The following is a 12,733-nucleotide window of genomic DNA, read 5'->3' on the forward strand; positions in this document are numbered from 1 at the left end:
CATTGTATCCCGTTCTTCCCTCTCTGCTTTTGCTCATGGTGTGAGCTTAGGGTGGATGTCCTTCTCCCACTTACTACTTACTCATTCTTCAAGGCCCAGCTCAAATATCATTTTCTCAGTTAGACCATCATCACCGCCTGGCTCAGAATTCATCAAAACTTCTACTGTAGCCTGGGTACAGTGGCTCACACCTGTAATCCTAGCACTTTGGGAGGCCAAGGCAGGCGGATTACCTGAGCTCAGGAGTTCGAGACCAGCCTGGGCAACATGGTGAAACTCCATCTCTACTAAAATACAAAAAAAAAAAAAAAAAAAAAATTAGCCGGGCGTGGTAGCATGTGCCTGTAGTCCCAGCTACTTGGGAGGCTGAGGCAGGAGAATTCTTTGAACCCAGGAGGCAGAGGTTGCAGTTAGCTGAGATAGTGCCACTGCACTCCAGCCTGGTGACAGAGTGAGACTTTGTCTCAAAAAAACTCCCCAAAACAAACAAACAAACAACTTCTACTGTAAAATTTTCTACCGTTGTTTACCACTTCTGGCTGTCTGCTGTGGGTTACAGCTGGCTGCCCAATGTCAGAACTGGATTGCAAGCTTCTGGAGCAGGGGTACTACATTCATTTTGTATCCCTGGTGGTTAGCCCTGTGCCTAAGCTTTTTATGATTCACATTTGGTACTTTAAAAAATCATGACATTTTCTTTGACCAATAACTTATAAAAAATCTGTGCTGCAAACTCCAAGTAATAATGTTCCATTTTATGCTTACTTAGAAGTCCATCCCTCAACAGACTACTTGCTTAATTTATTTAAATTCTAATCAGAGGAATGAGATGTAACAATATGATAGAGTTTTAAATTCTCTGAAGTTCTAAACTTCCATAGTCTTAAGCACTGTTCATCTACAACAGTGTTAAAAAAGTCATTATGTAACAAGAATAATTTAGATGCATACCAGAAACATAAAGTGGCTATTTTCTGTTTGGTTCCTGATAAGCTGCCATTATTTATCTTTTAATAATCACCACCATCTGTCATTTAAAAATCTTCACACCATCCACCAACATTGAATCGCAGAGCCAAGCTGCTTCACACCTCTTCCTGTTGGTCACATGTAACAAGCTCTGTGCTAATAGCTGTAAGCAGAAAGCAAGGCCTGGACTACCATGCCCAGCTTCATTTGTCATGGAGGGAATCCTAACTCATAATTTGAGTCTCTCACCCTGTATATAAAATAAAACTATTTCATTTAAGTGTGTAACCTTTATAATTGAAAATTTCAAATATACCCACAAATAGAAAATAGAATAACAATTGATCTATTCAATACACATTCTTCAGCAGCTTTAGTAATAATCAACTCATGGTCAATGTGTTTGCATCTATACCTCTCTCTCTATATATATGTATAGATATCTAATCTATACATATTTCAAACTCTTAAAAAACACTCACCATAATGCCATTATCACACCTAAAGACAGTAACAATAGTTCACATTCACCTGTTGATGCCATCGTGAACCTGCTGCAGAAATGGCTGTCACTAAATATTTCCCAATAAATAGCTCAAAAGCTGTTTATAAACTGTACATATGATGTTCAACTATTACAATGGCACTTTTAGTACAAAAGAAAACTGCTCATTCCCTGAATGCTGCTTAATATTGAACTCAGTTTTTGAAAAGAAGATGCACATTATATTTCTTTATTCACATACAAGACACAGAGCAAAATCCTTTGCATCTACACTCTCATTTCAAGCTCAACAGCCACTCTTCTTTTTGGTCCCTGCCTAGAGTCATAAGCATGGATAATTTCATGCATGATTTCAAATGTGTATTGGAACAAAAGGTTTTAGACACTGCAGCCCTTCATTTTAAAATTTCACATCACCCCTAATGAATTTCCTATGAATACTGGTATTAAAGAATTTGAAAGAGGTAGCACTTTTAAAAAAAGCAAAGTCAGATTTTCAAAAGGATGCTGCAGAATGTTTTCCTTACACATTAGAGAAAAAGGACATTTATGTGACTAAGTGTCTTTCTGCGAGCCAATATTGAATTTTCCATTGTTGGTGGCTCAGTCTCTCCTGGGAGGCACTTAATTGAATCAGTCTTGAAAGGTTTTCATTGTGTTTTTCCTGAGACCCTCTTATGTATTACAGACACAACTGTAGTGAGTACAGCTCTAACGGAAGATGCTGTCATCCTAGTCCTCAGTCTGGCCTCTGTCACAATTGCTTGTGCCTCTTAAGAGGCTGGCTTGCTATCAGGAAGAGGTCAAGGTAGACAGAAGCAGGAAGCAATAGCTCTTCACAGGAATGGATAAAAAGTAGTGGAGAGAAAGAGATGGTACAGCCACCAACGGATATCCCCTTAGCACAAATTCTAGACAAATCCACCAAAATATAGAGTCAGATCCACACATTTATCAGACAGGGACCAGAGGCGAGAGAGCATAACAGAATTTCATCACGGTCTGTGAGGGCGAGGGAGGGTGAGAGTAAAGGGGAAGGGCAGGCATGAGTGACATGCTGCCAGCAAGCCTGTCGTGCACTGCCTGCCATGCCAGGGCTGTCCCTACACATGCATCAGCTCCATCTGAAAACCTGAAAGGAAAATGCTAGCCATCACAAGATTCTCTCTGACTAAATGTTGCAGCTGGATTATTCTTCACTTTCCCTGTTCTAATTTGAACAGTCAGACGTTTCTCAATTTAAGCCCTTTTCCCTCAAAGAATCCTCCTCTACGTAGGTACCCTTATCTAAGGCCCACCTATGGCCAGGCACTGGAGGCTGAGGCAGGAGGATCCTCGAGGCCAGGAATCTGAGACCAGGCTGGACATCATGGTGAGATCTTGTTGCTACAAAACATTTTTTTTCTTAATTAGCTGGGCACGGTGGACACGCCTATAGTGCCCGTGCTTGGGAGGCTGAGGCAGGAGGATCACTTGAGCCCAGGAGTTTGAGGTTGCAGTGAGTTATGATTGTGCTAGTGTACTCTGACCTGGGCAACAGAGCAAGACTCTTTCTCTTAAAAAAAAAAAAGGGGCCCACTTGGGTCTGATAAGGTCCTCATTGTGTAAATGTATCAACCATCATTTTCAAATGAAATAGACACAGTGCTATACGGTGCTTTAAACCTTGAGATACTTTCATGTGCATATTTACTTAATATACACAAAAACTCTTTACCAAGGAAGGCCTTATTACACTTACTTACAGTGATGGTAACAAAAGTAGGAGAAGAGTGCTTGATTTGATCAAGTTTACTAAGAGTAGATTAATACCAAAATCAAAACATCATTCTCAGTAAACTATCGCAAGGACAAAAAACCAAACACCGCATGTTCTCACTCATGGGTGGGAATTGAACAATGAGAACTCATGGACACAGGAAGGGGAACATCACGCTCCGGGGACTGTTGTGGGGTGGGGGGAGGGGGGAGGGGGGAGGGACAGCATTAGGAGATACACCTAATGCTAAATGACGAATTAATGGGTGCAGGAAATCAACATGGCACATGGATACACATGTAACAAACCTGCACATTGTGCACATGTACCCTAAAACCCTGAAGTATAATAAAAAAAAAAAAAAAAAAAAAAAAAAAAAAAAAAAAAAAAAAAAAAAAACCACCACCATGCCTTGTTAATTTTTACAGTTTTTCGTAGAGATGGGGTCATGGGGTCTTGCATTATTACCCAGGCTAGTCTTAAACTCCTGGCCTCAAGCAGTCCTTTCGCCTCAGCCTCCCAAAGTGCTGGGATTACAGGTGTGAGTCACCCCACCCAGCTGCCTAGAAAAATATTTCTTTCTTTTTTTTTTTGAGACAGGGTCTCCTTCTGTCTCCTAGGCTGGAGTGCAGTGGCACAATTACAGCTCACTGCAGCCTCAATCATCCAGGCTCAAGTGATCCTCCTGCCTTAGCCTCCCAAGTAGCAGGGACTACAGGTATGTGACATCATGCCTGGCTGATTTTTTTTTTTTTAATTTTTAGTAGAGACGGGGCCTAACTATGTTGCCCAGGCTGGTCTTGAACTCGTGAGCTTAAGCAATCATCCTGCCTCTTCAGTCTCCCAAAGTGCTGGGATCACAGACATGAGCCACTGCACCTGGCCAAAATACTTCTTAAGTGCTGTTGGTGACAAAATCTCACCAGCACTTCATACTCTGTACTCAGGAACTGTTTCACGTCCAAGGATCACACTCATAGAGCCCTGAAACAGTCTGATTACATTTCCACAATCTAAACAGAAGAAACAGAATTAGGGTGTCAATCACGCCCTCTTACCCCAGAAAAAAACTGTTCTTATATAAATTTTTAGGAAGCAGAACTGACTAAGATGGGTACAATTTATAGGCCTAAATGTACCATCAACCTTAATTGATCAGTTGCTTATTAACTTTTTTTTTTTTTTTTTGCAGGGGTGTGGAAGTAGTCTGTTAAAAGTATTATATGGCATGAAGTTGTATAAGCACTGATAGCTGCAAATGAGCCTGGCACGGAGTTAAAAAGTCCTACACTGACTGAATAATCAAAGTATCAATACTGTTCAATTGAGGAGGGGTGAGACATAAGATCAGTCTTGCAAACCTAAAGAACACATACTCAGTGAAGAACTGGTCCACTTGAGAACAATGTATTTGTTTAAATGCTTTGAATCTGTGCTTAGATGATACTTTATTTTTAACTCCTGTGGCCTAATATTTATTTCTTAAAGATTGTTCTACCTTATGCTTAAGGAGCTGAAACTCCACAGTGTCATTTGTCAGGATAGTGATTATATACAAGTGGGAGAGTTTTTTTAAGTCAACAATAAATGTCTTGCACTGTGAAAATAGCAGCTTGACTCCCACATTCATTTAGTAGCAGAAGGCATGAAATGAATTGGCCTTTTTGAATTATTTCCAAAATGCGCTCCAGATGCATATAGACAGAGCACTAAATATAAATCTAGTTGCTTTGTTTTTGTCCCATTGCTAAGCAACTTTTAAACCAAAGTGATATAGAATGAGTTCATCATCACTGTTCTTCAAATTTAAGTCTGTAAGAAAACGAAGCAGTGTATGTTCCCAATATACAGTCTGATTAACCCTGTTGACTACTGATAGATGGCCAAACACAGCCATGCTGATGTGTACGTGTGTGTGTGTGTCTCTGTCTTTTGTTCCTGATGGATTCGTTCATCAGGTTCAGTGTTAGCTTCCTATTTATAGTGGCATAAATGGTTCAGTGTTAGCTTCCTATTTATAGTGGCATAAATTATACCAAGGACGTGTGCCGCTCAGATCTCCCTGCAAGACATTTTATCACTCAGCTGTGATGGGCACAGTTAGCTGACAGCCTACAGCAGCAGTGCCCTCAGAATCTGCCCCAGGGTGTGAGCCAAGGCATGTCTTTCTTGGGCATCTCCCAGCTAATAACTGATGGTCAGCTTATTTTTTTTTTCCTTCTATACACTGCAGGCTTTTTAAACAAGTAGTCTATGTCCACTATCTCTTCTTACGCACTGCCCACACCTCCTATACCAGAATCCCTTGCATGGATAATTCTATACATTTTTGTTTTTTAACCGGTCACCAACCCCCTCATGACTGCCAAAGCATAACATCATAAAATTTTTCGAGCTTTTAGCTCTAAAGCTTTTAGCAACTGAAATTTATTCCAATTCTCCCATTTTATGGATGAAGAAGAAAACATGTGCAATTTCACAGCGACTGGTAATTTCATTTGCCTTGATCTGCCCTGCAGTATTTGATACTACTGACTCCTCCATTTTGAAACAAAGTATTGGCAATCTGATTTTGCCCCCTAATGGGCTCAAGAGAAGGCCTGAGAAACATTCCTGATGATAAGCCACATTAGGCATGGGAAATGACTACTATCACATGTGTCCGTTGCAATCCAGATTCTTGGGCAAGACCCTTGTCAACCTTTACCTGCTCCTCTACCATCATCATGTTTCCAGAATTGCCAGAGGCTTTTGTTACGACTAGAAAAACTCCCTAGAAATGTATTTAGTCTTCCTCCTGTGCTGGAGTTGAGCTGCTTATCTCTTAACTTTATATACTCTTCTACTGTAAGATACGCATTTGGTTAAATGACAGCTCTAGTAACTGACATACCTTACTGTCAAATTTTTCTCCCTTTTCTCCAATAAAAGTGCATTACTTTGTACTGCCAAGAAGCTTTCAGATGTAGAAGCAATAAGGAGCAGCAAGTTGTCACTGCATACTGGGAACACTGTTGACATGAAGGAAAATTAACTCTCTTTCCTCTTCGCTAAGGGGAAAACAATCTCCATCTGTTCTCAGGTGATGTGGAAATCTACTTAGCTGTTTTTCAAGGTTCTCAAGATACTTACCCAGAGAAGCGCATCCTGATTCTAGTTCTAAATGATAACGTGAGAGTTTTAAGGCCCATTTATTGTACCAAGACTCTATAAGCACAAAAAGTGCCAGCAAAATACAGTTTCAATGAAACTGTTGGGTTTTCATGTAAATACAATGAAGTTGTTTTGTCTGAAATCTCAAAACCATTAAGGCCCTTATTTATGTGATAAATATATTCCATTTTATTCCTTTTATTGTTTTGCAGCAGGAAGCAAGTGATAGTCTCTCCAAATTTAATTACGAAAAGAAGCCCCACGAACTCATGGAAGCCACTGGTGTGATACTTATTTGATGTAGATCATAATAAGCACAACTCGGCATCACTGTATGTTTTTATTTACATACGTAAATATAGCTATTTGATATATATATATATATATATATCTCTTTGCATTGTAAACACACAACCAAGCATCACTTTATTTGACTTCTTTCTGGAAAAAAAGCAGGCCAGAAGATAAAAATAAACAATGACCCTACTTGTGTACGTAGTTATTTTCAGAATAAAGCAATCTTTCATCATCTTCCCCAAATCTTTGGAGGATGGATAGAGAGCAAGTTTTAAAAAAAGGGAGAGAGAAAGAGTGAGAAAAGCTGCAAGTCAGTTATGTCTCGTGTGGGTTGCCCAAAGACCAGTCCTCTACATACTACGCCTGAAAGAGAGTTCAACCCAGACAACAGCTGTAAGGGACAGCATGTGGGGTGAGAAAATAATAGAACGGAGGAGAATTAGGTAGAATATGTGTGCTCAGGAGAAGAGAGAAGTTAAATAAGTATTACTGTGGCATTCAGAATATTTCTCCTTGATTTGGGGAGAAAAAAGTAAAAAGGGTTATACTATATTAGACTGAATTAAGTAAACAAGCTACCAGTCTGGGGAGGGCCACTTATGAAGGTAAATTCCAAATTAAGATGCAGAATAAATCACACAGATGAACTGCAAGATGCACCAGCACCAGGTGCAAGGGACTGAGCACATAAAGGGAGGATGAGATGTGGTCCTAGCCCTGCTGGAACTCACTCTTGAGTGGAGAAATGTGACAAGGAAAGGAATGATTACCAAATAATTCCATTATAACAGTGCTTCAGGAAAATGCCATGTGACTGCTACTGAGAGTAGGGAATTTAACATCTACTTAAATTTTTTAATGGGATGGGAGAGACACAATTTGAAATAAATGCAATCATATGGCTAGGAAAGAAGAAGGGGGTCAAGTTCCATCAATAATTCATTAGAGAGACATTCAAGCTCTGTTTCTTCCCTACCTCTTCACAGCAGCTTTAACCTATTTTGTGAAGCAACTGACTTATTTCTCCGATATATTGTAGACTTAATGTATAAGAAAGGGTTCTGATCATTTTTTATGACATGCTGACTTGGCAAATTGTGCTCCTAACAAAACGGAGTGTTCTAGGAAAGGGAAGTAATTTAAGGAACTTGTACACAAAGAAAAATTCCTTCAGTGCTTCACATATCTTCTGAATTCACTGAAGAGATAAGGAGTTTGTTATGAATTTGAGGTTGGGCACCTAATTGACAACACAGTAAATCTGATGAGAAATCCCCAAGGGTGGCTGGGGATGACTCACCAGGTCCTTCATGCAGAATTTAAAATCGTTATGCCAGAACTCTTCCTTGGATGACTGCATGGAAGGGGCAAGATAATTCCCCACCCCCTGCTACTTCTCCTTTGTCCCTCCCTTCCCATGGTCAAATGATACTTGAACATCACCTTAAAGTATTCATTGCTGTATGATGATGTTTTCCCTTCAGCAGCATACAAAAGATAAAATACCCTTATATTTCCATGAGATTAAAAACTAGGAAATTTGGTATACTAAAATCTTGATTAATGGAAATACTCTGGTTAACTCAGTGATAACTAGAAATTTTTCCTTATTTTGTTTTGTTCATTTATTATTAGTCAAAAGGTATAATAAAAATTCACTGAAAAATATTTTACTATTATTTGATGGTTCACAATCTTGTGCTGCTTCAGATTAACATCAGTTATGACTGCAGAGCGCGACAGAATTAGCAGGAAGGAGGCTCGTTTGGAACAGAAGTGACTCAGGGCACTCTCTGGATGTTATTTTGGGAAACAATCCCAAATATTTCCCTATTTAATTAGCATACACTACTGGGTAGTAGAATTATAGCGAACAGACAATTCCATTTCATTAGATGCATTTTGCTATATTTATGTTTCAATTACAAAGACCATCTAAAAATATTAAGTGATTAAAACAGTACTTCTGTATCTCTCAGAATTTAAAAGCATTTGGAATTGTTTCAGTCTGGTCATTCTTATATGGAATGTATGCAGAATCATTTCTTTGAACATGTTTCCAATGGCCTTTGTGAACAATTTTAATAAATATTTTCATGAGTCCTAGATTCTACATTTCTTCATAACTTTGGAATAATTCATAGATCACAACACAATGTATTAGTTGCCAAACAAATCAAATTAAACATTTATTTTGCAGTGTCTCTTTAATGCATGGCTGCAGACTGTGTAGAATATAAAGTAGTCTAAGACACAACTGTTTGTGAAAATTATATGTGGGTTTATATGTTGTCCTTTCAAAAAAGTACTTAAGATAGTTACATTGGTAGCTGCAACTTGCCCTGAGACACGTGGAGTTTGTTACGAATTTGAGGTTGGGCACCTAACTGACAACACAGTAAGCCTGATGAGAAATCCACAAGGGTGGCTGCGGATGACTCACCAGGTCCCTCATACAGAATTTAAAATCTTTATGCCAGAACTCTTCCTTGGACGACTACATGGAACGGGCAAGATAATTTCCCACCCCCTGCTATTTCTCATTTGTCCTTCCCTTCCCATGCTGCCCTCTCTCTTTGCTTCACTCAGGAGCCAACATACAACACACAATCATCAAAGCCTCAGACCAGGCTGCTGGTCACAGCTAGTCAGAGTTTGCATTTTAGTAGACCTACTTGTTTTGTGATTTTCTTTAAATACATTTGATGCTTGTATTTCCAATTCACTGACAATCCACTTTATAAACTGAGCATTTCTGTTTTATGACCAGTTGTGGATAAAGGCACGACTTATTACACTTACTAAAGGCAGTACTGTTTCCATCTGATCTGTTTCTATCTGATCAAAACAATTCAGTGGCTGGGATGCTCCTGCTTTTGAAAGCTACTAAGTCACTGTTGTCTTTGTCTTCTTCGACTGGGCCGATTCTGTATCACAAGGAGAGATGCACGTGGGCTGCAAAGTCTCAGTTGTCATTGTGCCAAAACTGCAGGGGAAACGCTAAAATTTCATTCTCCATTTAACAAATATTTATTGATGGTTTTTTAGTGCTAGCTGTTCCTGGGCACATAACCTAATCAATATCTACATCCCCAACACCCACACTGTGCCTGATGCACAGCAGGCTCACAGTAACGTGTGATAAGCAGATCGATAAAGAAGAAATGATTCTTTGTCTATGAGGAATTTGTGAAGTGTTTGCTCTCTTGTCTGGGAAACAAGACACAAAGACATCAAAAGTTAAATGATAATATATGATAAGACATAGCCCCACAAGGAACAGAAGGATTCTAGGGATGCCAATGATCCTGTGGTTCCGTCTCCTTGGCAACACTGCCATCAGAGGCATGGAAGAGGTTCTGCCAATGAAAGGACACAGCCAGCGTGGGCTGCTCTGATAGCACCACAGAGTCCTGCACTCTGGGATTCTGCAGGGAAGGTTTCTGGGATGGTTCTGGTACTGGTCCACACAGGGAAGAAGGCAAAGGGCAGGCACACGGCAGTCCAAGGCTGAGCTTAAGACAGTTGAGAAGAAGCTCAGCATGGATAGGAGTGGACAGTTGGCAGGAGAGACCCAAAACCAAAGTCAAGGAGGTGATGGGAAGTGAGGATGGAGAGCACTAGCCTGGTATATAACTGTGCTGTATAACAGCCTAAGCAAATAGAAACATAGTTGATGACGGTTCTTCATCTGCTCTAGGATTTTCCATAAAGCATCAGCTCTCTCAAGTAAGTGAGATGCCTGGTCAAATACACAATTTTCAAATCTCTGGTCCTAGCATGAGACTTTATTACAACACTCAGATATTTTTAAAACAGATGAAATGGTCATACTGAATTTTCTCCCTAGATGGTAAACACATCTTGTAATACCTTGAGCAAACAATCTTTTTATTTTTTCTCTTCCCCCAGCAAAGACTTCTCTGCAGGGATTAGGAAGGAGGGAAGGAACACTTAAGACATTAATTCTGTGTAGAGGGCGTTACTAGGACAATGCACATTTTTTTTTTTTTTTTTTTTTTTTTTTGAGACAGAGTCTTGCTCTGTCGGCCAGGCTGGAGTGCAGTGGCACAATCTTGGCTCACTGCAACCTCCACCTCCCAGGTTCTGGCAATTTTATCCTGCCTCAGCCTCCCGAGTAGCTGGGATTACAGAGGCATGTGCCACCATGCCTGGCTACTTTTTGTATTTTTAGTAGAGATGGGGTTTCACCATGTTGACCAGGCCAGTCTCGAACTTCTGACCTCAGGTAATCTGCCCTCCTTGGCCTCCCAAAGTGCTGGGATTACAGACGTGAGCCACTGCGACCGGCCGGCAACAATGCATTTTTTTTGTTGATTCAAGTCACAAAAGGAAAAAGCCTACTTAATCGAGAGCATATTCTGTTCTCCCTTCCCAATATTAAGAGTAATTGCCTGAGGTCAGGAGTTCGAGACAAGCCTGGTCAACCTGGTGAAACCCCATCTCTACTAAAAATACAAAAATTAGCTGGGCGTGGTGGTGGGTGTTTGTAATCCCAGCTACTCGAAAGGCTGAGGCAGGAGAATCACTTAAACCCAGGAGGCGGAGGTTGCAGTGAGCCGAGATCGCACCATTGCACTCCAGCTTGGGCAACAGAGCAAGACTCTATCTCAAAAAAAAAAAAAAAAAAAAAAAAAAAGGAGTAATTGCATGGTTTTTTTTTTTTTTGCCTAAAGTGGACAACAGTTTTAAAGACTATTCCAAGTCTGAATGCATTTAGTACTTCACTCCACCCACACTGCCTTATTATTACTCACGAGACTAATTTTTAATGGCTTAGTCAGAGAGTTGGCAAGTCTCTTCTGCAAGAGACCAGAAAGCAAATACTTTAGGCTTTATGGGCCATAACCCTGTCACAACTACTCAGCCATGCCACTGTAGCAGAAAGCAGCCAAAGACAATATTAATAGATGGACAAGGCTGTGTTCCAATAAAACTTTACTGATACAAACAGACAGTGGGCTGCTTTGTCCTACAGGCCATACTTTGTGGACCTCTGGTCTAGCCCTTCAATCCTGAAATTACATTAAAATTTTTATGTTCATCTGAAAGAGACATCTCAACACACATTATTTCCATCTAACTCTTTCACATCCTGTGACGGTATTAACCAATGCTGATAGATGTAAGAATTACTAAAAACACACCAAAATACCTTATACCCAAAAGATACCAGGTTTCATCCTTCAAATCTTTCTAATATATTTAACATAGACCAGCACCAAGGCAAATTTCAGAGAAAATTTGTCAAGGAATTGCATGAAAAGTCAGGTTTTTCAAATGTGTGAAGTCTGAGACTAATCTGTTTCTTATCAACAATTCAGAAAAGCATATATGCCACTTCAGTAAAATACATTTTGAAAAATAAATCAGATAAAACACGAATCTTCTCCTACATGTCTAGAAGAATTTCAGCTCTTATCATGGAAAATGGTAAAAGCATGATTGAGTCTCCTCTGTAACTTTGTTTTTTGAGATGGAGTCTCTCTCTGTCTCAAGTGGGAGTGCAGTGGCACGATCTCGGCTCATTGCAACCTCCGCCTCCCAGGTTCAAGTGATTCTCCTGCCTCAGCCTCCTGAGTAGCTGGGATTACAGGCGCATGCCACCACACCTGGTTAATTTTTGTATTTTTAGTAAAGAAGGGGTTTCACCATGTTGGTCAGGCTGGTCTCGAACTCCTGACCTCGTGATCTGCCCACCTCAGCCTCCCAAAGTGCTGGGATTACAGGTGTGAGTCACCACGTCCAGCCAGCTTTTTTTTTTTTTTTTAAATTGTAGAAATCTTCAGAGAGAACAAATCCACAGATAATTCCCCTACTTTTCAGTGAAGAGATCAACAGAAAGCAACATTCTGAGAAGGCAGATGCTTCTGTCCGAACAGTAGCTGACCAGTAAAGGTACGTATTTGACTCTAACCCTCCTGTAGCCAAGGCCTTGGCACTTCATGGGACATGACTGGAGATGTGGAAAATCATTATCTGGCCATGGGAAAAGGTTCTGGCGATAGTGGTATGCCCACTCACTTGGG

At 40.2% G+C, this 12,733-nt stretch overlaps 1 protein-coding gene across 2 annotated transcripts in view; it reads right to left on the reverse strand.

Annotated features, from left to right (window-relative positions):
* CERS6 (ceramide synthase 6) overlaps positions 1 to 12,733 on the reverse strand; it is a 342,305-nt gene that overhangs the window by 36,141 nt on the left and 293,431 nt on the right. The gene's annotated exons all lie outside the window — the stretch shown is intronic.

This window comes from Symphalangus syndactylus, chromosome 9 (assembly GCF_028878055.3).
Source record: "Symphalangus syndactylus isolate Jambi chromosome 9, NHGRI_mSymSyn1-v2.1_pri, whole genome shotgun sequence".
Lineage (NCBI taxonomy): Eukaryota > Metazoa > Chordata > Mammalia > Primates > Hylobatidae > Symphalangus > Symphalangus syndactylus.